The sequence below is a fragment of the Oncorhynchus tshawytscha genome, linkage group LG28, assembly GCF_018296145.1.
Source record: "Oncorhynchus tshawytscha isolate Ot180627B linkage group LG28, Otsh_v2.0, whole genome shotgun sequence".
In the NCBI taxonomy this organism is placed as follows: domain Eukaryota; kingdom Metazoa; phylum Chordata; class Actinopteri; order Salmoniformes; family Salmonidae; genus Oncorhynchus; species Oncorhynchus tshawytscha.
Window position 1 is genome coordinate 36,645,592 of NC_056456.1, and position 27,904 is coordinate 36,673,495.

The window sequence follows — 27,904 nt, forward strand, 5'->3', positions numbered from 1 at the left end:
CCGGTCATTTCCACCCTGACGACGATCGTGACAGCGATGGGGTTGTGGTATGGGCAGGCATAAGCTACGGACAACGAACACAATTGCATTTTATCGATGGCAATTTGAATGCACAGCGATACCGTGATACTTAATACTTATTTTCCACCATAAATTGCAAATTAATTCATTAAAAATCCTACAATGTGATTTTCTGGATTTTTTTTCCTCATTTTGTCTGTCATAGTTGAAGTGTACCTATTATGAAAATTACAGGCCTCTCTCATCTTTTTAAGTGGGAGAACTTGCACAATTGGTGGCTGACTAAATACTTTTTTGCCCCACTGTATCTGTATTCCCAGCCATGTGAAATCCATAGATTAGGGCCTAATGAATTTATTTCAATTGACTGATTTCCTCATATGAACTGTAACTCGGTCAAATCTTATTTCCAAGAAAACGTCACTGTCTGTATACTACTTGTCCTACTACAGCTGACGTGAAACGGCTGCTTCGTAACACACGTCATAATATAGGTACACTAATGTACTCTTCCTGTGACGCTCAACCACACACAACATTCAGCAGCAACAGAAGTTCGGTTTAATCGTCTCAAAGCTGAAAAACACATGCAGCTTCTCCCAACAGGTACCATGAATTCCACAAATGCATTCCTTAGCGGCGGTGCGAGAATATTTCAGCACATGGTATCACAGCTCATAAATGTCCCTCAGTGATGCATTACACTGCTCTTTCTTCATTCAGTAGCTTGGGGACCTGTAGAATAAAAAACAGTGGGTTATTGACTTTGTCTCATTTAGGTAGCTTGGGGATGTTATATTCTACAATAAAAAAAAAACAGATCAGGTTGGTTTCTCTACTTTCTCGAACCGCCGGTATGCGTTTCAGACCTATCCTGTTCCATTGTTGTGTCAACAGGGTCAGAGTGCATTGAATGGGAATTCTAAAAATGAATTGAGATTAAACATGTTCAATTGCCCTCTATTCTTGCCCTCTATTCTTGCTGTCAAATCTATTGCTTCCGTATGTGTATATTAGATTCCCGGGGTGTATATTAGATTCCAAACAGGGTTAACTTGTTATGGGATCAATATGACAACTACCAGTGAAAATAGAGGGCGCCAAATTCAAACCACAGAAATCTCATAATTACAATTCCTAAAACATACATGTGTCTTATATCATTTTAAAGCTATTCTCGTTCTTAATCCCACCAAAGTGTCTGATTTCAAATAGGCGTTTTAGCGAAAGCACTACAAACGCTTATGTTAGGTCTCCACCAAACCACAATAAGCACAGCCATTTTCCAGTGAAATATAGCATTCACAAAAATCAGAAGAAAATAAAATTAATCACTAACCTTGAATTATCTTCATCAGATGACACTCACAGGACTTCATGTTACACAATACATGCATGTTTTGTTTGATAAAGTTCATATTTATATAAAAAAATCTGGGTCAGATTTCAAAAAAAGTTTACAGAAAAGCAACACATGCAATAAAAAAGGCGCTCAGAACAGAAGCCAAATTAGCCGCCATGTTGGAGTCAACAGAAACCAGAAAATACATGATAAATGTTTCCTTACCTTTGAAGAACTTCATCAGAATGCAGCCCTAGGAATCCCAGGTCCACAATAATTGCTTGATTTTGTTCGAAAATGTCTGTTTATTTATGTCCAATTAGCTACTTTGGTTAGCGCGTTTGGTAAACAATTCCAAAGTCACAAAGCGCGTCCACTATAACGTGACGAAATGTCCAAAAGTTCCGTATCAGTCAGTAGAAACATGTCAAATGATGTACTGAATCAATCTTTAGAATGTTGTTTACATATATCTTGAATAACGTTCCAACCGGAGAATTAGAATGACTTCAGATGAGCGATGGAACGCAGGTGCTTCCCGTGAACGCGCATAGTGAATGCATGGTCAACTCGTGGCAGTGGTAATTATTTCCTGTGTCATTCGACCCCCCTTCACATTAGAGTCATCAGACGAAGTTCTATTGACTGCTGACATCTAGTGGAAGGCGTAGGAAGTGAAAACTCATCCATATCTCGCTGTAATTTCAATGAGAGCTTGGTTGAAGATCTGCCACCCCCAGAAAAAAAACAGGAAGTGGAATTTCTCAGATTTCTATATGAGTTCTGTTATACTCACAGATATATTTCAAACAGTTTTAGAAACTTCAGAGTGTTTTCTATCCAATACTAATAATAATATGCATATATATATTAGCAACTGAGACTGAGGAGCTGGCCGTTTACAATGGGCACCTTTTAATCCAAGCTACTCAATACTGCCCCTGCAGCCATAAAAAGTTAAAACAATTACATCACAATAAAACACAACAAAGACTACATTATAAATAACACAATGCATCAAACAAGACATAATTGCATTATTACTATCTTATTACAAATTAACAATATAGAATCCATAATAACACAATACCACACAGCATTTAGTGTTTTTTAGAACTTTTTGTAAATGTATACAAAACCCATATATATATATAGATATATATATATATATAAATATACACACACACACACACACACATGTAGAGGGCATGTGTTAGTGTGTGTGTGTGTGTATGTGTGTGTGTGTGTGTAGAGTGCATGTGTTACTATGTGTGTGTGTGTGTAGATTGTATATGTGTTAGTATGTGTGTGTGTAGAGGGTATGTGTTAGTGTGTGTGTGTGTGTATTTGTGTGTGTGTATATGTGTATGTGTGTCTGTGTGTGTGTGCATATGTGTGTCTGTGTATGTGTGTGTGTGTATGTGTGTGTAGAGTGTATGTGTTAGTATGTGTGTGTGTATGTGTGTGTGTGTGTATATATATGTATGTAGAGTGCATGTGTTAGTATGTGTGTGTGTGTGTGTGTTTGTGTGTATGTGTATATGTGTGTTTGTGTGTGTGTAGAGTGTATGCATTAGTATGTGTGTGTGGAATTATATATATGTGTGTGTGTGTGTGTGTGTGTGTGTGTGTGTGTGTGTGTGTGTGTGTGTGTGTGTGTGTGTGTGTGTGTGTGTGTGTGTGTATAGAGTGCATGTGTTAGTATGTGTGTGTGTGTAGAGTGTATGTGTTAGTATGTGTGTGTGTGTGTGTGTGTATATGCGTGTGTATATGTGTATATGTGTATGTGTGTTTGTGTGCATATGTGTGTCTGTGTATGTGTCTGTGTATATATGTGTGTAGAGTGTATGTGTTAGTATGTGTGTGTGTATGTGTGTGTGTGTGTATATATATGTATGTAGAGTGCATGTGTTAGTATGTGTGTGTGTGTGTGTGTTTGTGTGTATGTGTATATGTGTGTTTGTGTGTGTGTAGAGTGTATGTATTAGTATGTGTGTGTGGAATTATATATGTGTGTGTGTGTGTGTGTGTGTGTGTGTGTGTGTGTGTGTGTGTGTGTGTGTGTGTGTAGAGTGTATGTGTTAGTATGTGTGTGTGTATATATGTGTGTGTGTGTGTATGTGTGTATATGTATGTGTATGTGTGTGTGTGTGTGTGTGTGTGTGTGTGTGTGTGTGTGTGTGTGTGTGTGTGTGTGTGTGTGTGTGTGTGTGTGTGTGTGTGTGAATATATATGGGTTTTGTATACATTTACAAAAAGTTCTAAAAAACTGTTTTTGCTTTGTTACTATGTGGTATTGTGTGTAGATCTATGAGGGGGGAAAAAGCCATTTAATCTATTTTAGAATATGTCTGTAACGTAACAAAATGTGGTTAAAGTCAAAGGGTCTGAATACTTTCCGAATGCGCTCAGTAAATTAGCCTCTAATGGATTTGAGAATGATTAGTTGCTGCATTCAATTTCGGCTATGCTACACCACTAGATGGGACCATATCCCACCAGGACTATAAGAACTGAACCGATGGACATGGTGCCATGAAATTTGTGTATGTAAACCTTATGTATATGAAGCTGTGTGAATTTAAACTCACTGCAACTTTAGTTGGCTGCACCAGACCAGTTGGTGGCACTATAGATGTCATTGGGACCAGTGGCACCATAGGATGCTAGAGCGATAATTATTGATCAGGTGGACTTTGTCTCATACGAATGAATATCAGATTTAAATGATGCAAACGAAAAATGTTAAATATCTTGTATAGTAGAGCTGTATAAACACACATTTTTGCCCTATTATATGGCCTGAGCATAGTGAAAAATGTATATTTTATTTGGGAAAATAAAAAAACGGAAGTCCTGCTGCTTGCACAGTTAGCGTATTACAGCTGTCTGAATGTATTCACATGTTTTGGAACTCTTTTGGAATGTGATTTATTGAAACAAACATATTTAGACAAAATAAAGTCTAATACACTAATGCAGATTTTTTTTTACAAGTCTAACCATAAACCATTGGTCAAATTGACCCCAGAATTGGTATATAAAGTCAATACAATAAGTAATGACTTTAAGATTGATGACCTGCTGAATCCAAACATAACCAACTTACCGCACTAGACTAAACCTCACTTGCGTCATCCTTGTGGTATTGAGAGATAAACATGGTCATGTTTTCGCTGATTTGAACATAAAGGATGATAGTTCCTACATGATGGAGTTCTTACTTTGTTATCCAACTGATCTTGTGTCCTTTCTGTCATCCTGTGAACCCCGTTCATGGCTGCTCAAAGCTAGATTTAGGATTTGTATCCTCAAATAAAAATTTTACGTTTGACATTTTAGTAATTTAGCACTCTTATCCAGAGCGACTTACAGTTAGTACATTCATTTTAAGATAGTTAGGTGGGACAACCACATGACATTGTATCCTTTTAGCTTGGTAAATATTGTTAGTGTATATTTAATTGTATATTTAACTTTTAAGTTGTGAATCGATTTTATTGTGCAAATCGATGGTTATTATAATCAGTGTACTTTATAAGGCTCATACATGTTTATAACAAGTTATAAAGCAGTATACCTGGATGCTTTAAATAAAGTGTTACCCTGGTCATTCCTTCATTGTACTTCTTTAAAATGGACCATCCGTGAACTGCGAGCCACTGTAATACTAACACAGAATAGAAGGATTTTCATTGAATCGTTACACTCACTCTTGTTATGATGTCAGAGTGTGCCTGCGGATGCTCACAGTGCGATTATAAAATGATATTGCCACGCTGGATGCATCCATGGCTGGTGTCTTGCAGCAAGGCTGCCACAGACAGTGTCCTAAAGTCTACATCAATTGGACGGTCGGCAAGAATATGAACAATAATAAACCACAATCAAATCAGTTAGCCGTTGAAAATGTCCAACAGTAAGCCTGTAACAAATTTCCCTAGTTTACGTTAACACATCATTGCCCATGGAAATAGTTACCATGTTTCCCTCCTAAAGCGCCAGGATTGATATGACCTTTGAATAAAGCCTTCCTCTAGTAATTTCCCCTTCTCTTTGAAAATTCTATTCCAAATTCTCCGTTGTGTGAATATACCTACACAGAGGCACTCCCCTCATGCACCCTCAGACCCTACCTGTCTGTCATCTCCAAAATGAACCCACCCATACTGTTAAACAACTTGGACCATGCTGTTTTGCATAAATGCTTATTAACTGTGATTGTTACTGAAAGTGCTGAAAACAGATTCATAATATGTTGTATTTGTAAAATGTTTTATAATATTTTTTTATTTGAATGCCTCTGGACAATTCAGACATATTTTCATCAAACAATCAAATACTAACTTACTAAATGACTAACTCCTAAGTGAGTATGACCAATAGCCTGCTGTAAAGTAACGTCCGTGATTTGGTCTTCTCAGTCTAATGCCATCTCGTCTCTTTAGTGTGTTCTCTAATAACTCTCTAGAGCCTGAATCCCCAGGAAACACTTAACTACTTTCACTTTTCATCATGCCGGTTTCCTCTTGAAGACATGATGGACACATTTACGCTCTTTCACACCCAATTGACAGTATGGTCCAGAAGAGGATGGAAATTCCCCTGTAAAGGAATGCATCCGTTAAATCGATTTCCAGAAAGATTTACTGGGCGTGTTGTGTGCTTTATGCCATTCTGCTAAATTAGCTGTGAAATCCTGTAATTATCACTGTATCACGAGAAAATGATCAAACTTGACTATCTAGAGGAGGTAAAAGTCGTAACAAGGTTTCCGTAGGTGAACCTGCGGAAGGATCATTTGATGTTGATGATGTGATGTTTGTCAATGATGTGTCACTAATGACCATTTTCAAGGCATTATTTCACATCCTCTGTAACGTTTGAATCATACGGTTGCTTTAACTTTACACATTAACAGACACCTTCTAATTACAGTCATCTTACAACGTAATCCTTTCACATTCAACCACTCCTACCACAACGTCCTTACAATTCAATTGCTATTACAAGATTTGACACTGACCCAACAGATGCAATGAATTTGCTTCATGCATATCTATCCATGTTTCCTTGCTAACGTTTCCCTGTCGAAATAATGTCTTCAATTCATTTAGTTTCACCTAAATTAAGTGTTCACTACACGTCTGCGCACTGTTTTCTCGTTTTATATGTGGTGAGGGTCTGTGTAATATTTGCTCTGGGATACATTGCGAGTTTAATTGAGGTAGTGCAGCTGTCAAAGTAATTACACGCTCCTGTTTGTAACTTGGCAGGGAGAAGGTCTGTGTGGCCACAAGCTTTTGGACATGTGTAATGTTTCGACCCTTGTTGCCAATGTAGAAATGCCAACTTCAAGAAAATAAAATCAGGCACACAGGCGATAGCCACGCGATAGCACTGTTTATGTCTATGTAAGCACTATTTTCAGACAGGAGGCATAGGGATCTGCATTCCTATAGTTCGTTAAGAGCCGTGCTCTGTGACTAACTTGAAGCTGGACTAGTTATTTCACACTGCACTCATACAGTACATAACCATCATATTATTTTACATTTAGCCTAATGAATCAGAGAATGTACTGCATTATTTGTTCTGCTTTGTCTGTTTCCCTTTAAAGTTCTGTACTCCTTCCACGGGACATATCCTCTGTTTTGGAAGGAGAGTCTTAGTCCAGTTTAAAGGGGCAATCTACGATTCAAACAGCAACAAAGTGGTTCACCCAGCCACTTTTTTTTTGTGGGTAAACAGCTGAGGAATGGGGCTGGATAAATGTAACCACTCTCAATGTTGACAACAGTTGGAGGCCATCTACAATTTATCAGTCGTATTTATTTATTATTTTTTACTTATGAAGGATAGAATGGATGCATATTGCACTCTCCCTGCATTTAATCAGTCTCTGTTGGCTGATTCCCACTATAGGGCCAAGCCAAGCCTAGTAGCTGTACTAACCTGGCCTGGCTAGGCATCCCTCAAAGTTGCTGGAACCGAGCTGGAAAGGACAATGCGAAAATAAAATATCAGAGCCAGCTGCAGTACGGTTCAGGTCCCTTCCTAGATTGTGAATCAGACATGTAATGTCCAGGTTCAGCACAAGGTCTCTGTGTTCTGTCCATTCCACAGGAGTCCACTGAGGCTCCTCAGTTGCAAGCTTTTCCAGGTCCTCCCTCAGATCTTGGAATTGCCATGGCGTCCTTGCCATTTGCAACCTTCTCCAATAGGTGGCCTTACTGGCTGTCCATGGCTTCTGCCGAGAAAATCATCTGGTTTCTTCGTCTGCCGAGCCTATCATATCTTCAAATTATTAACCCTTATTTTACCAGGTAAGTTGACTGAGAACACATTCTCATTTACATTAACGACCTGAGGAATAGTTACAGGGGAGAGGAGGGGGGATGAATGAGCCAATTGGAAGCTGGGGATTATTAGTTAGCCATGATGGTATGAAGGCCAGATGGGAATTTAGCCGGGACACAGGGGTTAACACCCCTACTCTTACGATAAGTGCCATGGGTTCTATGGTGATCACAGAGAGTCAGGACACCTGTTTAACGTCCCATCCGAAAGACGTAAAGAAGCTACGCTTCGATTCATCTCTTCTCCGGCCTGGGTCTGGCCACAATACTTCGTCCACATCACAAGATACGTTTTCTCTTGCCAAACATCGAGGGAAGTATCTCCTAGCATGGCGTAACCGACCTTGGACAGAGGCAACCTCTATGTCCCCACATGCGTCCTTCATTGCCCGGAGAAGCGGCATGCGGGCATAGGGTTGGCGATCATACACTTTCCAGTGCCAGGCTGAGAAGAATTCCTCTATGGGATTTAAGAAAAGGTGAATATCGGGGTAGGTACAAAACTAGAAATTGTGGATGGGTGGCAAACCAGTTTTGGACCAGAACAGCCCGGTGAAAACTAACATTGTCCCATAAAACCACAAATCTAGCAGGCTCCTGATCTGGATCAGGGACTAGCATTGTGTAAATTGCATCCAGAAAAGTTGAGCATATGGCCTGTGTTGTACAGACCCAGTGTGGCATTGTGATGGAGGACCCCGTTTTGAGTGATGGCAGCACACATAGTTATATTACCCCCACGCTATCTAGGGACATTGGTAATTGCCCTCTGTCCTATTACATTTCTTCCGCGGCACCTGGTTTGGTGAGGTTGAAGCCAACCTCATCCACATAAATAAATTCATGGCGAATTACATGGGCATCCATCTCCAATACTCTCTGTAACAGACAAAAGGATATACAGATGAGTAAATATGGTATGTCTGAAGTACTGGAAGTAGTGTTGCATACATACCTCTACAAAATCATGTCGCATATTCTTGACTCTGTCAGAGTTTGTCTCAAATGGCACCTTGTAAAGTTGTTTCATCGTCACTCGGTGCCGTTGGAGGATGCGTTGTATGGTCGACAGGATTACAGCATTGATGTTGTTAAATATGGTGTCATTATTCAAGATATGCTCTCTTATCTCTCGAATCCTAATTGCATTGTTGGCCAAAGTTTGGAAAAGGAAAGCAAGTCCCTTCTTGTTAGATTTTTGTGTTTTAGGTAGAGAATTGTGTGTAGTGTTTTGAAAAAAGTGTTTATGCAATTGACAACTGAGTCAAAGGCTGAGAAATAGCTTATGGTTTTGGATATTTGGTGTGTAGTTTTGCACTTTGAGTGAGAGGCTTCAAAAATCATGTGACATGAAAAGATTTTGTGTGTAAGCAGTTGGAAAAAACTGTAAAGCACCAGAAGCACACACATTTGGCCCGATGTCCAATAAATAAGACCAATACATCTCTATCAAAGGAATTAGCTCTTTGACCTGTAATTTACTGGTCTCGGATTGTGATTGGCCTGCTGGCCTCTCACTCACATGACGCTGCAACGTCCAGAAGTACACCTTGTCCACCACAGGCTTGTGCACCGACTCCAGAATTGTCTCGTAGTAGTTCCCTCTGTGCTCCCCACACTCTAGAAACCTGAGATACAGGTATTTTGGTATTTTATTAGAATCCCCATTAGCTGCAGCAGCAGTTACTCTTCCTGGGTTCCACACAAAAACACCAAACGTAATACAGAATGACATAATACAGAACATCATTAGACAAGAACGGCTTAAGGACAGAACTACATACATTAAATATGGGACACTATTTCAAATTGAGACAAACACATATCAACTTAGAAGGGATACTTGCATGCTAAATGGCTGAGATTGACCTGATTGACAAGAATGATAATGTTGTAAAAGTGGCTCCTTGTCCATAGACAAAAAAAAATATGTCAAATCGCTGAACTATTCCTTTAACTTCTTGACGCTACCCATCCCTTAACTTACCTTTTAAGGTTTAATAATATGTCATTCCTGATTAGGAAAACCTCTATCTTCCTGACGCTTGCTACCCGTTTTGGGTTTGAATGAACTATCAACCCTTATACTTGTGTGCTACAGTGCCAGTTGTAACTAAAAGAGGATGGGAAAATGGGAATCCGTCCCAGGGAACACCACATTCCCCCTCCTTTGTTGATTTCCTGTCCTGGTTCAGGATTAGGGAGAGTAATGCCATGAAAACATTGGAATATCAGGATCACTGCTCCTCTTTGACTAACACACAGCAGAGGCCTGACTGTTCCAAAAATATTGGAATGGTAGCGTTTTGTCTAATCTCCCATGTTGCACTTTAAATGGGAACCACCTGCGTGTTTTAATTTTCAATAACTGGAGGCCCGAATGTGTCTTATCCAAGTATTTTGTGAAATGGAACAAATAATCTTTCCCTTCACGTGGTAGCATTGCACCTAGCATACAATTATGCACTGTTGGTTAAACCAGTTGAATGTAATTGAAAATGTAATCTATGTAATCCCAGGAAGTAATTATTTATCATGAGAGGGCAATAAACAATAACTAATAAGGCTGCATTCTCTAAGAAATGTTAAAATCCCACCTTTCTGGTAGTTAGTTATAAATTGCTGAAACAAAACTGTATGAATAAGGCTTGAAGTTATTTATATGCTTTCTAAATATAGTATAATCACATTTTAAAACGATTAACTCTAAGATTGCACCGACATATTTGTATGTTTTCTAAAGAGAGAGAGAGCGAGAGAGAGACACACACACTTCACTCCCCTATCTGATTCATAGTAAAAATGAGCTTGTCTGTTCTGGAAATTTATAGCACCAAGAATTTACTTTGGATGAGAGAGAGAGAGAGAGAGAGAGAGAGAGAGAGAAAAGAGTGTGTGTCTGTATCCGCTAATAAATATCTAAATGAAAACCATAGCAGATAAACATGGCTCATACATCTCCCTCCCCACTGATGACTTCTGGCTATGGATGGAGTCTACATGACATGGCATTAAACAGAAACTGTTGGATAGAGTGGAGTCCAACTCAATTACAGGGTGAAGTCTGGATTCAAACTTTTTTTTCTTTATTTCATCCCTTATGTCTGGATGAATAGCTCGCCTGTCATTATCTGTAATCTTATTCACAAGTCCAGCCAAGAACTGGGTTCAAATAGTAATTGTTTTCTTGCAGAAACTGCACTTTGATTGAGCTTGTCTGGCACAATGGAACCAACGGGATAGTCCCAAAAGTGCAAACACAGCCCATCTAGCGCCCCCAGACGGGTTCAAAAGTAAATGATTCTGTCTGTATGTGACACAAAAGACCGCCTGTCCTCTATCCGGTTACGACCGGGCCAATAAAGATGACATAGCAAAGCCTTTGCCTGAACCCCATAAGGAGAGACATGGTAAAAGATACATCGACCAGAATAGCTTCAGGCCGTAGGAAAACTCTGAAGGTGGTCTCCTCAGTACAGTTTGTCATCTGTCTTAGAAGGTTTACATTAGTATGAAAGGAGAGAAAGCGAGTGATTTTGGATCTGACCAGAGCTAAAACTATACACCTAGTGTACAAAACATTAGGAACACCTTCCTAGTATTGAGTTGTATGCCCTTTGACACTCAGTACAGCCTCAATTCTTTGTGGCAATGCACGGACTCCACATTCCACAGGGATGCTGGCCAATGACGACTCCAATGCTTCCCACAGTGGTGTCAAGTTTGCTGGATGTCTTTTGGGTGGTGGACCATTGTTGATGCACACGGGAAACTGTTGAGTGTGAATAACCCAGCAGCATTGCAGTTCTTGACACACTTAAACCGGTGCGCCTGGCACCTACTACCATACCCCGTTCAAAGGCACTTAAATCTTGTCTTGCCCATTCACCCTCTGAATGGCACACATACCCAATCCATATTTAAATTGTTTCTGGGCTTAAAAATCATTCTTTAACCTGTCTCCTCCCCTTTATCTATACTGATTGAAGTCAATTTAAGAAGTGACATCAATAAGGGATAATAGCTTTCACCTGGATAGTCCATATTGTGGAAAGAGCAGGTTGTCCTTAATGTTTTGTCCACTCAGTGTATTTCCATGTTTAATTTTTTTAACTAGGCAAGTCGGTTAAGAACAAATTCTTATTTACAATGACGGCTGAGCCAATTGTGTGCCGCCCTATGCTACTCCCAATCACAGCCGGATGTGATTCAGCCTGGATTCGAACCAGGAAATATAGTGACATCTCTTGCACTGAGGTGCAGTGCCTTAGGACCGCTGCACCACTCGGGAGCAAGTACTTGGTGAAAATATGTCATGGAAAGAACAGGTGTTCTTAATGTTTTGTCCACTCAGTGTACATCAGAGTGTAATGTAAGAACGATGGCAGTCATGGGAACGGACAGGAAAAGGTGATCAACACCTAAAGTATGACAAGACAAATGAGATAAAATGAGGTAAGATTTAAACACCGAAGATGACCGTAGAAGCTTGAGGTCAGGGCTCTGTGCAGACCAGTCAAGTTCTTCCACACTGATCTCGACAAAACCATTTCTGATGGACCTCGCTTTGTGCATGGCGGCATTGTCATGCTGAAACAGGAAAGGGCCTTCCCTAAACTGTTGCCACAAAGTTGGAAGCTAAGAATCGTCTAGAATGTAATTGTATGCAGTAGCTAGGGCTGGGCCATATGGCCAAGATATAATTTCACGGTATTTTATGTTTTTGATTAATAAAAGTTCTACATTTGCTTTATGAGTAGTGACCTTAGGGTGGCAACACATATATTCTACATTATTTCAATGGGTCTTTCTCCATTCTGATTGGTTTATACTGTTCAATTCAACTTCAACCTAAAACAATTTCCTGCATTTCCTGCACTCATTTGAGATAATTTCCACACTGCCACGATACGGGCAAAAAATACTAGGCCTTATTTTTAACCAAATGTTGCAATTGCGATTTAGATCAAAACCCTTGGGTGAACTTTTGGAATCATGGAAATAGAAGGTTTATTATAATTCTATAGTTAGAATATAAATAATAGTGGGCACTTTGATTACAGTGTTGTTTGACATGACAACGAATGAAAACGTCAAGGAAGAGTTATCGTGACAGGGTAGGAACCAAAGTGATGTTCAGTGTTTCTTAGGGGACCCTATAATCTTGGGCTACATTTAATCTTTATTCATATAGCCAACATATTCATGCTTCGCCTATTCCTCTTTGATATAGAAGATACTGTTGCACAAACAACATGCTGATTTAAGCCTCCACCACTATTGGTATCAGGCTGTATTAGCTAGCTACGTTTACTCTGACTCAGTACTTTTATTTTAGCTAGCTAACTAGTGATTAGCATTAGTGGCTAACACGATTTAGCTTAACTTGCTAAGAAAATACAAACTAGCTGTTTGCAGATGTAAGAAACACAAACTAATATTGTAATTATAGGATGCTTGTAGATTAATATTAAGATGAAAGTGGAAACAACATTGTTGCATGTGCTGCGTTGACCATGCAGACTGAAAGCAAGTGTCTCATGGTCAAGCAACAACAAGAGAGAGAGCGAGAGAGAGAGAGAGAGCTACAGATAGAGAGAGAGAGAGCTACAGAGAGAGAGAGAGAGCTACAGAGAGAGAGCGAGATAGAGAGAAAGAGAGCTACAGAGAGAAAGAGAGCTACAGAGAGAGAGAGAGAGAGCTACAGAGAGAGAGAGAGAGAGAGAGAGAGAGAGAGAGAGAGAGAGAGAGAGAGAGAGAGAGAGAGAGAGAGAGAGAGAGAGAGAGAGAGAGAGAGAGAGAGAGAAGAGAGAGAGAGAGAGAGAGAGAGAGAGAGAGAGAGAGAGAGAGAGAGAGAGAGAATTTTTTTTCCTAATTTTGTCTGTCATAGTTGAAGTGTACCTATGATGAAAATTACAGGCCTCTCTCATCTTTTTAAGTGGGAGAACTTGCACAATTGGTGGCTGACTAAATACTTTTTTGCCCCACTGTATGTGGGTATCTATTCAAATATGTGGGTGTCTATTCAAATGCGCGGGTATCTATTCAAATACGCGGGTATCTATTCAAATACACGGGTATCTATTCAAATATGTGGGTATCTATTATTCTCGTGATCTTGCTGCTTGAAACCTAATAATGCACCTGTGTCCCTGAACAATGATCAGACACCCATGGTTTCGACTACTCCTTCTGGGAAATGCTTTTTAAGTTTGGATTAACTATCTCTGTCACACACACACACACACACACACACACACACACACACACACACACACACACACACACACACACACACACACACACACACACACACACACACACACACACACACACACACACACACACACCGACATCAAACACATTGAAGGGATCTTGAGAAATGGGATAAATTATATCTGGCTGTTCAAACCTCGTTGGCTTTCCTCGGCTTCCTCTATAACTCTTTGGACCACATACTGATTGAATAATCTGATTTGTAAATAGAGCTGCCATATGGAAGTTCGGGCAAATGCCAGACGGGCTGGTACATATTTGGGCCTGTCTAAAAATGGGCCGATGTCCGGGTCGATTTCTGGTTCCAGTTCGTTTCTGGTTCAGACCCTGCATGGTCTTTACATTCCGTGTCTGGATCTTATTGAGAGTAAGGAGTTGATACCTTTTCCAGGGTTAGGGATGGGGAAAACGTAACATCTCACCGATGTGGATTCCAGTAATGGCTCCATAGTCTGCACCACTGGATAGATAGAGAGAGCAGGACACTGGAGAGCGATAGAGCGAGAGAGAGCGAGAGAGAGAGCGAGCAGAGAGAGAGAGAGAGAGAGACCTACAGAGAGAGAGAGCTACAGAGAGAGAGAGACAGAGCGAGAGAGAGAGAGAGCGAGAGAGAGAGAGCTACAGAGGGAGAGAGAGAGCTAGAGAGAGAGAGAGAGAGAGAGCTACAGAGAGAGAGAGAGAGAGAGAGAGAGAGAGAGCAGGACAGGAGAGAGAGATAAAGAGAGATCAGGAAACGGGAGGGAGAAGGAAACGAGCAGGAGAGAGTAAGAAACTGGAGAGAGAGCGAGAGCAGGACACGGGAGAGGGAAAGAGACATAGAGAGAGAGAGAAGGAAACTGGAGAGAGGAAACTGGGGAGAAGGAAACTGGAGAGAGAGAGAGGAAAGAGAAGGAAACTGGAGAGAGAGAGAGAGAGAGAGAGAGAGAGAGAGAGAGAGAGAGAGAAGGAAACTGGAGAAGAGAGAAGGAAACTGGAGAATGAGAGAAGGAAACTGGAGAATGAGAGAAGGAAACTGGAGAGAGAGAGAGAGGTTTCACTGTAAAACTGAATGTGTAAACTTGGCAGGAGGAAACCTAAACAGTATATTTGACCTCTCAGATTCTCTATCAAATCTAAAAATGTCAAGCAGACAACCTATGATGATTAATAACAATGACAAATGGTTTAATGAGGAATGCAAAAACCTAAGAAAGAAACTGAGAATCCTGTCCAACCAAAAACAGTCTGCAGCACCCGGCCTCACCCTACTAGAATCAGAAGTCAAATGTCTACTGTTTGCTGATGATCTGGTACTTCTGTCCCCAACCAAGGAGGGCCTACAGCAACACCTAGATCTTCTGCATATATTCTGTCAGACCTGGGCCCTGACAGTAAGTCTCAGTAAGACAAAAATAATGGACCAGGACCACGAATACAAATTACATCTAGACACTGTTGCCCTAGAGCATACAAAATCAGCGCCACAGGTAACTTCCACAAAGCTGTGAACGATCTGAGAGACAAGACAAGAAGGGCCTTCTATGCCATCAGGAACATAAAATTTGGCATACCAATTAGGATCTGGCTTAAAATACTTGAATCAGTTGTAAAACCCATTGCCCTTTATGGTTGTGAGGTCTGGGGTCCACTCACCAACCAATAATTCACAAAGTGGGACCAACACCAAATTAAGACTCTGCATGCAGAATTCCTCAAAAATATCCTTTGTGTACTATGTAAAACACCAAATAATGCAAGCAGAGCAGAATTAGTCAGATACCCACTAATTATCCAAATCTAGAAAATAGCAGTTAAATTCTAGAACCACCTAAAAGGAAGTGATTCCTAAACCTTCCATAACAAAGCCATCATCTACGGAGAGATTAACCTGGAGAAAAGTTCCCTAAGCAAGCTGGTCCTGGGGCTCTGTTCACAAACACAAATAGACCCCACAGAGCCCCAGGAGAGTAACCCAATTAGACGCAACCAAATGATGAGAAAACAAAAACATAATTACTTGACACATTGGAATTGACAAAAAAACATACCAAACTAGAATGCTATTTGTCCCTAAACAGAGAGTACAGTGGCAGAATACCTGACCACTGTGACTGACCCAAACTTAAGGAAAGTTTTGACTATGTACTGACTCAGTGAGCATAGCCTTGCTATTGAGAAAGGCTGCCGTAGGCAGACCTGGCTCTCAAGATAAGACAGGCCAGGTGCAGTCCAGAAGACAGGCCAGACACATATTTCCCTCAGATTACACAGACCCACAAAGACTTCAAAAACAAATCAAATTATGATGAACTCCCATATCTATCAGGTGAAATACCACAGTGTGCCATCACAGCAGCAAGATTTCACTTGCTTTGGCAATGTAAACATATGTTTTCCATGCCAAGAAAGCCCTTACATGGAATTGAATTGAGCTACAGAGAGAGATAGAGAGAGAGAGATACAGAGAGAGAAGGAGGGAGAGAGAGATACAGAGAAAGATACAGAGAGAGAGAGCTATAGAGAGAGAGCTACAGAGATAGGGTTATACAATGGGGCAAAAAGGAATTTAGTCAGCAACCAATTGTGCAAGTTCTCCCACTTAAAAAGATGAGAGAGGCCTGTAATTTTCATCATAGGTACACTTCAACTATGACAGACAAAATGAAGAAAAAAAATCCAGAAAACCTCTCTCATCTTTTTAAGTGGGAGAACTTGCACAATTGGTGGCTGACTAAATACTTTTTTGCCCCACGGTATATAGAGAGAGATACAGAGAGAGGGATACAGAGAGTGATACAGAGAGAGAGATACAGAGAGTGATACAGAGAGAGAGAGCTACAGAGAGTGATACAGAGAGGGAGAGAGAGAGAGATACAGAGAGGGAGAGAGAGAGAGATACAGAGAGGGAGAGAGAGAGAGCTACAGAGAGAGAGAGCTACAGAGAGAGAGAGCTACAGAGAGAGAGAGAGATACAGAGAGATACAGAGAGATACAGAGAGGGAGAGATACAGAGAGCTACAGAGAGAGAGAGCTACAGAGAGAGAGAGCTACAGAGAGAGAGAGAGAGATACAGAGAGATACAGAGAGGGAGAGAGCTACAGAGAGCTACAGAGAGAGAGATGGGGAATGAAAAAGTGAGGGCCAGAAAGATAGAGATGCAAGTCTGCTCACCATTTGCTGCTCCCAATAAGCAAACTTCTAATACAGCCATGAATATTGATGATATTACCCTGGTCCATGAATATAGATTATTACCCCGGCCCATGAATATGGATTATTACCCTGGTCCATGAATATTGATGATATTACCCTGGTCCATGAATATTGATGATATTACCCTGGTCCATGAATATTGATGATATTACCCTGGTCCATGAATATTGATGATATCACCCTGGTCCATGAATATAGATTATTACCCTGGTCCATGAATATTGATCATTACCCTGGACCATGAATATAGATTATTACCCTGGACCATGAATATAGATTATTACCCTGGACCATGAATGTAGATTATTACCCTGGACCATGAATATAGATTATTACCCTGGACCATGAATATTGATGATATTACCCTGGTCCATGAATATAGATTATTACCCTGGACCATGAATATAGATTATTACCCTGGACCATGAATATTGATGCTATTACCCTGGCCGTAAATGTCACTTAATTCCAGCCAATTTGTTTGAGACAAAACCATTTTGGCAGTGTGCGACAGACAGAATCACACAGCTGGAGAGGTTATTCCACAGTGTTTTCACCAGATGTTATCAATGGAAACACAGCATCTCATGTCGTTACCTACAATCAGGTCACGCTAGGATGAAGCACTTTGCATTACGGCTCAGGAACAATGGCGGCATATTGCATCAGTAAAAACAGACCCGGTCAAAAAAGGTCAGTCCTAACGTTCCATTTAAGGTTGGTTATACCAATCAGCCTGTACAAAGCTATGTTTTCTGTTATTGTCTGAAAACACCATCCAACCTCGATCGCACACACACACACACACACACACACACACACACACACACACACACACACACACGCAAACAGAAATACGCACACACAGACACGCACATGCACACACACACACACACACAAACACACAAGAATGTTGTAACTCTGCAATGTGTCACTGTAGATATATGGCCTCAAAGATATGGAAGAATTGACTGTCCAAAGCCTGGGATTGGAGAGACTGCAGCCACAAAGGTGATCCAGGGTTTTCTAGAACCCTGTTCCGTATGTTGTCGTTCCATATTTTGTCCTGACTACACCTTCACTTGTGTGGCTTCCATGGAATACAGTAGGTTGTGCGACTACAATCTCAGCACCAAGAACTAAACCAGCTACTAAGGCTGTAACGAGACGAGGCTACAATTAATTGACAATTGGACTGTTCTTAAAAGCTATTCTCTGTGGCTTTAACCTTCAGCATGTCCCATATTGTTGCACTGCTGATCTGACAAGTATCAGACCTATCACTGTGGCAGTCAAGTATCGGTTATAAAATGTCATTCTGATTTCTTATCTGAAATTATACATGTGTTCATAGAATTTTTCACAAAGGACAATGCCAAATACAACATGAGCACAATCCTAACTTAGTTTCTGGGCCTGAGTAACAGGCAGTTTACTTAGGGAACGTTTCTCATCCAGGTGTCAAAAAACTGCCCCCAAGCATACATTAAACTACCTGTTCGAAGACTGACAATCACATGATTTCATTTAGGATTTTGCAGTGTGCCAGGTGTTTGTGAGAGACAATTTTCATCAAAAGCAGAATTGGTTTGTTCGTTTCCGTGCGAGATTAGTACTGTAAAGCCACATTGGTACTTGTGCTGATTTACTGAGTAAAGGCGGCAGAGATTGCACACATAAAAGCCATGACCACGACGTGAGTTGAACACGCAGCCTTCTGATCTGGAGTCAGACGCGCTACCATTGCGCCACGAGGTCTTTTACTGCAAACATTCTTGGAGAGGATGCCTAATTCAGATTTTGATGACTGTATAATTTGGAATGGAGGCCTGGTTCTATGGGGAAATGAACTATCTGACAATGCCACCTCCATCAGCACGTGCCTCTGCCCGACAGGTTAAGTGTATGAAAACAAGCCTGAAACAATGTCTAAAGACTGTTGGCATCTAGTGGTAGCCATAGGAACTGCAATCTGGGTCCTAACCCATTAGAAACTCAATAGGCATTCAATTGAAAACTACCCACATCAAAAAACATCCCACCTCCTGGATACATTTTCCTCAGGTTTCCGCCTGCCATATCAGTTCTGTTATACTCAGAGACATTATTTTAACAGTTTTGGAAACTTTAGAGTGTGTTCTATCCAAATCTACCATTTATATGCATATCCTAGTTTCTGGGCCTGAGTAACAGGCAGTTTACTTAGGGAACGTTTCTCATCCAGGTGTCAAAAAACTGCCCCCAAGCATACATTAAACTACCTGTTCGAAGACTGACAATCACATGATTTCATTTAGGATTTTGCAGTGTGCCAGGTGTTTGTGAGAGACAATTTTCATCAAAAGCAGAATTGGTTTGTTCGTTTCCGTGCGAGATTAGTACTGTAAAGCCACATTGGTACTTGTGCTGATTTACTGAGTAAAGGCGGCAGAGATTGCACACATAAAAGCCATGACCACGACGTGAGTTGAACACGCAGCCTTCTGATCTGGAGTCAGACGCGCTACCATTGCGCCACGAGGTCTTTTACTGCAAACATTCTTGGAGAGGATGCCTAATTCAGATTTTGATGACTGTATAATTTGGAATGGAGGCCTGGTTCTATGGGGAAATGAACTATCTGACAATGCCACCTCCATCAGCACGTGCCTCTGCCCGACAGGTTAAGTGTATGAAAACAAGCCTGAAACAATGTCTAAAGACTGTTGACATCTAGTGGTAGCCATAGGAACTGCAATCTGGGTCCTAACCCATTAGAAACTCAATAGGCATTCAATTGAAAACTACCCACATCAAAAAAAATCCCACCTCCTGGATACATTTTCCTCACGTTTCCGCCTGCCATATCAGTTCTGTTATACTCAGAGACATTATTTTAACAGTTTTGGAAACTTTAGAGTGTGTTCTATCCAAATCTACCATTTATATGCATATCCTAGTTTCTGGGCCTGAGTAACAGGCAGTTTACTTAGGGAACGTTTCTCATCCAGGTGTCAAAAAACTGCCCCCAAGCATACATTAAACTACCTGTTCGAAGACTGACAATCACATGATTTCATTTAGGATTTTGCAGTGTGCCAGGTGTTTGTGAGAGACAATTTTCATCAAAAGCAGAATTGGTTTGTTCGTTTCCGTGCGAGATTAGTACTGTAAAGCCACATTGGTACTTGTGCTGATTTACTGAGTAAAGGCGGCAGAGATTGCACACATAAAAGCCATGACCACGACGTGAGTTGAACACGCAGCCTTCTGATCTGGAGTCAGACGCGCTACCATTGCGCCACGAGGTCTTTTACTGCAAACATTCTTGGAGAGGATGCCTAATTCAGATTTTGATGACTGTATAATTTGGAATGGAGGCCTGGTTCTATGGGGAAATGAACTATCTGACAATGCCACCTCCATCAGCACGTGCCTCTGCCCGACAGGTTAAGTGTATGAAAACAAGCCTGAAACAATGTCTAAAGACTGTTGGCATCTAGTGGTAGCCATAGGAACTGCAATCTGGGTCCTACCACTAGAAACTCAATAGGCATTCAATTGAAAACTACCCACATCAAAAAAAAAATCCACCTCCTGGATACATTTTCCTCAAGTTTTTGCCTGCCATATCAGTTCTGTTATACTCAGAGACATTATTTTAACAGTTTTGGAAACTTTAGAGTGTGTTCTATCCAAATCTACCATTTATATGCATATCCTAGTTTCTGGGCCTGAGTAACAGGCAGTTTACTTAGGGAACGTTTCTCATCCAGGTGTCAAAAAACTGCCCCCAAGCATACATTAAACTACCTGTTCGAAGACTGACAATCACATGATTTCATTTAGGATTTTGCAGTGTGCCAGGTGTTTGTGAGAGACAATTTTCATCAAAAGCAGAATTGGTTTGTTCGTTTCCGTGCGAGATTAGTACTGTAAAGCCACATTGGTACTTGTGCTGATTTACTGAGTAAAGGCGGCAGAGATTGCACACATAAAAGCCATGACCACGACGTGAGTTGAACACGCAGCCTTCTGATCTGGAGTCAGACGCGCTACCATTGCGCCACGAGGTCTTTTACTGCAAACATTCTTGGAGAGGATGCCTAATTCAGATTTTGATGACTGTATAATTTGGAATGGAGGCCTGGTTCTATGGGGAAATGAACTATCTGACAATGCCACCTCCATCAGCACGTGCCTCTGCCCGACAGGTTAAGTGTATGAAAACAAGCCTGAAACAATGTCTAAAGACTGTTGGCATCTAGTGGTAGCCATAGGAACTGCAATCTGGGTCCTAACCCATTAGAAACTCAATAGGCATTCAATTGAAAACTACCCACATCAAAAAAAAAATCCACCTCCTGGATACATTTTCCTCAAGTTTTTGCCTGCCATATCAGTTCTGTTATACTCAGAGACATTAAACAGTTTTGGAAACTTTAGAGTGTGTTCTATCCAAATCTACCATTTATATGCATATCCTAGTTTCTGGGCCTGAGTAACAGGCAGTTTACTTAGGGAACGTTTCTCATCCAGGTGTCAAAAAACTGCCCCCAAGCATACATTAAACTACCTGTTCGAAGACTGACAATCACATGATTTCATTTAGGATTTTGCAGTGTGCCAGGTGTTTGTGAGAGACAATTTTCATCAAAAGCAGAATTGGTTTGTTCGTTTCCGTGCGAGATTAGTACTGTAAAGCCACATTGGTACTTGTGCTGATTTACTGAGTAAAGGCGGCAGAGATTGCACACATAAAAGCCATGACCACGACGTGAGTTGAACACGCAGCCTTCTGATCTGGAGTCAGACGCGCTACCATTGCGCCACGAGGTCTTTTACTGCAAACATTCTTGGAGAGGATGCCTAATTCAGATTTTGATGACTGTATAATTTGGAATGGAGGCCTGGTTCTATGGGGAAATGAACTATCTGACAATGCCACCTCCATCAGCACGTGCCTCTGCCCGACAGGTTAAGTGTATGAAAACAAGCCTGAAACAATGTCTAAAGACTGTTGGCATCTAGTGGTAGCCATAGGAACTGCAATCTGGGTCCTAACCCATTAGAAACTCAATAGGCATTCAATTGAAAACTACCCACATCAAAAAAAAATCCCACCTCCTGGATACATTTTCCTCAAGTTTTTGCCTGCCATATCAGTTCTGTTATACTCAGAGACATTATTTTAACAGTTTTGGAAACTTTAGAGTGTGTTCTATCCAAATCTACCATTTATATGCATATCCTAGTTTCTGGGCCTGAGTAACAGGCAGTTTACTTAGGGAACGTTTCTCATCCAGGTGTCAAAAAACTGCCCCCAAGCATACATTAAACTACCTGTTCGAAGACTGACAATCACATGATTTCATTTAGGATTTTGCAGTGTGCCAGGTGTTTGTGAGAGACAATTTTCATCAAAAGCAGAATTGGTTTGTTCGTTTCCGTGCGAGATTAGTACTGTAAAGCCACATTGGTACTTGTGCTGATTTACTGAGTAAAGGCGGCAGAGATTGCACACATAAAAGCCATGACCACGACGTGAGTTGAACACGCAGCCTTCTGATCTGGAGTCAGACGCGCTACCATTGCGCCACGAGGTCTTTTACTGCAAACATTCTTGGAGAGGATGCCTAATTCAGATTTTGATGACTGTATAATTTGGAATGGAGGCCTGGTTCTATGGGGAAATGAACTATCTGACAATGCCACCTCCATCAGCACGTGCCTCTGCCCGACAGGTTAAGTGTATGAAAACAAGCCTGAAACAATGTCTAAAGACTGTTGGCATCTAGTGGTAGCCATAGGAACTGCAATCTGGGTCCTAACCCATTAGAAACTCAATAGGCATTCAATTGAAAACTACCCACATCAAAAACATCCCACCTCCTGGATACATTTTCCTCAGGTTTCCGCCTGCCATATCAGTTCTGTTATACTCAGAGACATTATTTTAACAGTTTTGGAAACTTTAGAGTGTGTTCTATCCAAATCTACCATTTATATGCATATCCTAGTTTCTGGGCCTGAGTAACAGGCAGTTTACTTAGGGAACGTTTCTCATCCAGGTGTCAAAAAACTGCCCCCAAGCATACATTAAACTACCTGTTCGAAGACTGACAATCACATGATTTCATTTAGGATTTTGCAGTGTGCCAGGTGTTTGTGAGAGACAATTTTCATCAAAAGCAGAATTGGTTTGTTCGTTTCCGTGCGAGATTAGTACTGTAAAGCCACATTGGTACTTGTGCTGATTTACTGAGTAAAGGCGGCAGAGATTGCACACATAAAAGCCATGACCACGACGTGAGTTGAACACGCAGCCTTCTGATCTGGAGTCAGACGCGCTACCATTGCGCCACGAGGTCTTTTACTGCAAACATTCTTGGAGAGGATGCCTAATTCAGATTTTGATGACTGTATAATTTGGAATGGAGGCCTGGTTCTATGGGGAAATGAACTATCTGACAATGCCACCTCCATCAGCACGTGCCTCTGCCCGACAGGTTAAGTGTATGAAAACAAGCCTGAAACAATGTCTAAAGACTGTTGGCATCTAGTGGTAGCCATAGGAACTGCAATCTGGGTCCTAACCCATTAGAAACTCAATAGGCATTCAATTGAAAACTACCCACATCAAAAAAATCCCACCTCCTGGATACATTTTCCTCAGGTTTTGCCTGCCATATCAGTTCTGTTATACTCAGAGACATTATTTTAACAGTTTTGGAAACTTTAGAGTGTGTTCTATCCAAATCTACCATTTATATGCATATCCTAGTTTCTGGGCCTGAGTAACAGGCAGTTTACTTAGGGAACGTTTCTCATCCAGGTGTCAAAAAACTGCCCCCAAGCATACATTAAACTACCTGTTCGAAGACTGACAATCACATGATTTCATTTAGGATTTTGCAGTGTGCCAGGTGTTTGTGAGAGACAATTTTCATCAAAAGCAGAATTGGTTTGTTCGTTTCCGTGCGAGATTAGTACTGTAAAGCCACATTGGTACTTGTGCTGATTTACTGAGTAAAGGCGGCAGAGATTGCACACATAAAAGCCATGACCACGACGTGAGTTGAACACGCAGCCTTCTGATCTGGAGTCAGACGCGCTACCATTGCGCCACGAGGTCTTTTACTGCAAACATTCTTGGAGAGGATGCCTAATTCAGATTTTGATGACTGTATAATTTGGAATGGAGGCCTGGTTCTATGGGGAAATGAACTATCTGACAATGCCACCTCCATCAGCACGTGCCTCTGCCCGACAGGTTAAGTGTATGAAAACAAGCCTGAAACAATGTCTAAAGACTGTTGGCATCTAGTGGTAGCCATAGGAACTGCAATCTGGGTCCTAACCCATTAGAAACTCAATAGGCATTCAATTGAAAACTACCCACATCATCAAAAAAACATCCCACCTCCTGGATACATTTTCCTCAGTTTTTGCCTGCCATATCAGTTCTGTTATACTCAGAGACATTATTTTAACAGTTTTGGAAACTTTAGAGTGTGTTCTATCCAAATCTACCATTTATATGCATATCCTAGTTTCTGGGCCTGAGTAACAGGCAGTTTACTTAGGGAACGTTTCTCATCCAGGTGTCAAAAAACTGCCCCCAAGCATACATTAAACTACCTGTTCGAAGACTGACAATCACATGATTTCATTTAGGATTTTGCAGTGTGCCAGGTGTTTGTGAGAGACAATTTTCATCAAAAGCAGAATTGGTTTGTTCGTTTCCGTGCGAGATTAGTACTGTAAAGCCACATTGGTACTTGTGCTGATTTACTGAGTAAAGGCGGCAGAGATTGCACACATAAAAGCCATGACCACGACGTGAGTTGAACACGCAGCCTTCTGATCTGGAGTCAGACGCGCTACCATTGCGCCACGAGGTCTTTTACTGCAACATTCTTGGAGAGGATGCCTAATTCAGATTTTGATGACTGTATAATTTGGAATGGAGGCCTGGTTCTATGGGGAAATGAACTATCTGACAATGCCACCTCCATCAGCACGTGCCTCTGCCCGACAGGTTAAGTGTATGAAAACAAGCCTGAAACAATGTCTAAAGACTGTTGGCATCTAGTGGTAGCCATAGGAACTGCAATCTGGGTCCTAACCCATTAGAAACTCAATAGGCATTCAATTGAAAACTACCCACATCAAAAAACATCCCACCTCCTGGATACATTTTCCTCAGGTTTCCGCCTGCCATATCAGTTCTGTTATACTCAGAGACATTATTTTAACAGTTTTGGAAACTTTAGAGTGTGTTCTATCCAAATCTACCATTTATATGCATATCCTAGTTTCTGGGCCTGAGTAACAGGCAGTTTACTTAGGGAACGTTTCTCATCCAGGTGTCAAAAAACTGCCCCCAAGCATACATTAAATTAAACTACCTCGAAGACTGACAATCACATGATTTCATTTAGGATTTTGCAGTGTGCCAGGTGTTTGTGAGAGACAATTTTCATCAAAAGCAGAATTGGTTTGTTCGTTTCCGTGCGAGATTAGTACTGTAAAGCCACATTGGTACTTGTGCTGATTTACTGAGTAAAGGCGGCAGAGATTGCACACATAAAAGCCATGACCACGACGTGAGTTGAACACGCAGCCTTCTGATCTGGAGTCAGACGCGCTACCATTGCGCCACGAGGTCTTTTACTGCAAACATTCTTGGAGAGGATGCCTAATTCAGATTTTGATGACTGTATAATTTGGAATGGAGGCCTGGTTCTATGGGGAAATGAACTATCTGACAATGCCACCTCCATCAGCACGTGCCTCTGCCCGACAGGTTAAGTGTATGAAAACAAGCCTGAAACAATGTCTAAAGACTGTTGGCATCTAGTGGTAGCCATAGGAACTGCAATCTGGGTCCTAACCCATTAGAAACTCAATAGGCATTCAATTGAAAACTACCCACATCAAAAAACATCCCACCTCCTGGATACATTTTCCTCAGGTTTCCGCCTGCCATATCAGTTCTGTTATACTCAGAGACATTATTTTAACAGTTTTGGAAACTTTAGAGTGTGTTCTATCCAAATCTACCATTTATATGCATATCCTAGTTTCTGGGCCTGAGTAACAGGCAGTTTACTTAGGGAACGTTTCTCATCCAGGTGTCAAAAAACTGCCCCCAAGCATACATTAAACTACCTGTTCGAAGACTGACAATCACATGATTTCATTTAGGATTTTGCAGTGTGCCAGGTGTTTGTGAGAGACAATTTTCATCAAAAGCAGAATTGGTTTGTTCGTTTCCGTGCGAGATTAGTACTGTAAAGCCACATTGGTACTTGTGCTGATTTACTGAGTAAAGGCGGCAGAGATTGCACACATAAAAGCCATGACCACGACGTGAGTTGAACACGCAGCCTTCTGATCTGGAGTCAGACGCGCTACCATTGCGCCACGAGGTCTTTTACTGCAAACATTCTTGGAGAGGATGCCTAATTCAGATTTTGATGACTGTATAATTTGGAATGGAGGCCTGGTTCTATGGGGAAATGAACTATCTGACAATGCCACCTCCATCAGCACGTGCCTCTGCCCGACAGGTTAAGTGTATGAAAACAAGCCTGAAACAATGTCTAAAGACTGTTGGCATCTAGTGGTAGCCATAGGAACTGCAATCTGGGTCCTAACCCATTAGAAACTCAATAGGCATTCAATTGAAAACTACCCACATCAAAAAACATCCCACCTCCTGGATACATTTTCCTCAGGTTTCCGCCTGCCATATCAGTTCTGTTATACTCAGAGACATTATTTTAACAGTTTTGGAAACTTTAGAGTGTGTTCTATCCAAATCTACCATTTATATGCATATCCTAGTTTCTGGGCCTGAGTAACAGGCAGTTTACTTAGGGAACGTTTCTCATCCAGGTGTCAAACTGCCCCCAAGCATACATTAAACTACCTGTTCGAAGACTGACAATCACATGATTTCATTTAGGATTTTGCAGTGTGCCAGGTGTTTGTGAGAGACAATTTTCATCAAAAGCAGAATTGGTTTGTTCGTTTCCGTGCGAGATTAGTACTGTAAAGCCACATTGGTACTTGTGCTGATTTACTGAGTAAAGGGGGCAGAGATTGCACACATAAAAGCCATGACCACGACGTGAGTTGAACACGCAGCCTTCTGATCTGGAGTCAGACGCGCTACCATTGCGCCACGAGGTCTTTTACTGCAAACATTCTTGGAGAGGATGCCTAATTCAGATTTTGATGACTGTATAATTTGGAATGGAGGCCTGGTTCTATGGGGAAATGAACTATCTGACAATGCCACCTCCATCAGCACGTGCCTCTGCCCGACAGGTTAAGTGTATGAAAACAAGCCTGAAACAATGTCTAAAGACTGTTGGCATCTAGTGGTAGCCATAGGAACTGCAATCTGGGTCCTAACCCATTAGAAACTCAATAGGCATTCAATTGAAAACTACCCACATCAAAAAACATCCCACCTCCTGGATACATTTTCCTCAGGTTTCCGCCTGCCATATCAGTTCTGTTATACTCAGAGACATTATTTTAACAGTTTTGGAAACAGTGTGTTCTATCCAAAGCACGTGCCTCTGCCCGACAGGTTAAGTGTATGAAAAAAGACTCCTGAAACAATGCCACCTCCATCAGCACGTGCCTCTGCCCGACAGGTTAAGTGTATGAAAACAAGCCTGAAACAATGTCTAAAGACTGTTGGCATCTAGTGGTAGCC

General features: G+C 41.2%; 12 non-coding genes across 12 annotated transcripts; all 12 read right to left on the reverse strand.

Annotated features, from left to right (window-relative positions):
• Nucleotides 1-18,876: 18,876 nt before the first annotated feature.
• On the reverse strand, nt 18,877-18,948 carry trnaw-cca. The gene has a single exon. It is a non-coding gene; the product is annotated as a tRNA-Trp (tRNA).
• A 694-nt stretch (nt 18,949-19,642) lies between these two features.
• trnaw-cca lies at nt 19,643-19,714 on the reverse strand. Its single transcript has one exon. It is a non-coding gene; the product is annotated as a tRNA-Trp (tRNA).
• Nucleotides 19,715-20,408: 694 nt separating this feature from the next.
• trnaw-cca lies at nt 20,409-20,480 on the reverse strand. The gene has a single exon. It is a non-coding gene; the product is annotated as a tRNA-Trp (tRNA).
• Nucleotides 20,481-21,173: 693 nt separating this feature from the next.
• On the reverse strand, nt 21,174-21,245 carry trnaw-cca. Its single transcript has one exon. It is a non-coding gene; the product is annotated as a tRNA-Trp (tRNA).
• A 691-nt stretch (nt 21,246-21,936) lies between these two features.
• On the reverse strand, nt 21,937-22,008 carry trnaw-cca. Its single transcript has one exon. It is a non-coding gene; the product is annotated as a tRNA-Trp (tRNA).
• A 695-nt stretch (nt 22,009-22,703) lies between these two features.
• On the reverse strand, nt 22,704-22,775 carry trnaw-cca. Its single transcript has one exon. It is a non-coding gene; the product is annotated as a tRNA-Trp (tRNA).
• Nucleotides 22,776-23,468: 693 nt separating this feature from the next.
• On the reverse strand, nt 23,469-23,540 carry trnaw-cca. The gene has a single exon. It is a non-coding gene; the product is annotated as a tRNA-Trp (tRNA).
• Nucleotides 23,541-24,232: 692 nt separating this feature from the next.
• Nucleotides 24,233-24,304, reverse strand: trnaw-cca. The gene has a single exon. It is a non-coding gene; the product is annotated as a tRNA-Trp (tRNA).
• A 697-nt stretch (nt 24,305-25,001) lies between these two features.
• On the reverse strand, nt 25,002-25,073 carry trnaw-cca. The gene has a single exon. It is a non-coding gene; the product is annotated as a tRNA-Trp (tRNA).
• Nucleotides 25,074-25,768: 695 nt separating this feature from the next.
• Nucleotides 25,769-25,840, reverse strand: trnaw-cca. Its single transcript has one exon. It is a non-coding gene; the product is annotated as a tRNA-Trp (tRNA).
• A 694-nt stretch (nt 25,841-26,534) lies between these two features.
• trnaw-cca lies at nt 26,535-26,606 on the reverse strand. The gene has a single exon. It is a non-coding gene; the product is annotated as a tRNA-Trp (tRNA).
• A 691-nt stretch (nt 26,607-27,297) lies between these two features.
• trnaw-cca lies at nt 27,298-27,369 on the reverse strand. The gene has a single exon. It is a non-coding gene; the product is annotated as a tRNA-Trp (tRNA).
• Nucleotides 27,370-27,904: the final 535 nt, after the last annotated feature.